Source organism: Hippocampus comes, unplaced genomic scaffold (assembly GCF_001891065.2).
Source record: "Hippocampus comes isolate QL1 unplaced genomic scaffold, H_comes_QL1_v1.1 scaffold276, whole genome shotgun sequence".
NCBI lineage: Eukaryota > Metazoa > Chordata > Actinopteri > Syngnathiformes > Syngnathidae > Hippocampus > Hippocampus comes.
In genome coordinates this window covers 113,798-114,625 of record NW_017805074.1, presented here as the reverse complement: position 1 = coordinate 114,625, position 828 = coordinate 113,798, and the positions used below count along the sequence as shown (strand labels likewise).

The window sequence follows — 828 nt, the reverse complement described above, 5'->3', positions numbered from 1 at the left end:
TCGAGAAGAAGAAGGCTGGGGAGGGTCCGCGGTTTAAGATAGGAAACAATCAAATGAAAATCAGTAAGTATGGCGGCTATGACATTTTGTCACCCATGAACTATAGTTCATTGTAACTGTCTGTTTATAGTGGACCCTCAAAGGTCGAAAGTAATCCACTCAAAGATGCAGACCCACACGCCTCAGCGTGCCACCCAGAATGCGCATATCGCTGAAGTGAGAGTGGATGATGAGCATGATGATGAGATAGAAAGTAGATGACTGAATCATGCATGCTGAAGAGGAACAATCAACTGATGAAGAAGAATCTAAGGAGGAGGACCCAGTTAACATTGAATGTTTCCAGTCAAAAGATATACTCTTCCAAAATTAAAGCGTGTAAGTTAAAAAAAAAAGTTTGTCCACCAAGTAAACCCTCCAAAACACAATGTATAGACTTCTTTCTTTTAACTCTCTGTGACGCTACTTCGTTTTATGATTTTAACGAACATAAAAAGTAATTCTACTCCGCCGTGTTTAGGATTCCATTGTTTCTTTTCATGCAAATTCCCATGTGTCCGAGCTGCACATTTTTAGCATGATGCAAATTCAGCAACAGCAAGCATGAATGTATTTGCAGACAAACCTACCGGTAGATTAAAGTTTGTTGTGCAGCGGAGCAGAGCGGATTTGATGACAGCACAAGAAGGTACGTGGTATGTTTGAGACAATGTGGCCTTGACTGTTAGAGCGAAGTGTGTACTGTATTAGACTGGCACACACACACATGCAAATGTGCGCGCGCACACACACACACACACACACACACACACACACACACACACACAC

At 42.0% G+C, this 828-nt stretch overlaps 1 protein-coding gene across 1 annotated transcript in view; it reads right to left on the bottom strand.

Moving 5' to 3' along the window:
• serpini1 (serpin peptidase inhibitor, clade I (neuroserpin), member 1) overlaps positions 1-828 on the bottom strand; it is a 15,606-nt gene that overhangs the window by 9,025 nt on the left and 5,753 nt on the right. The window lies entirely within an intron of this gene.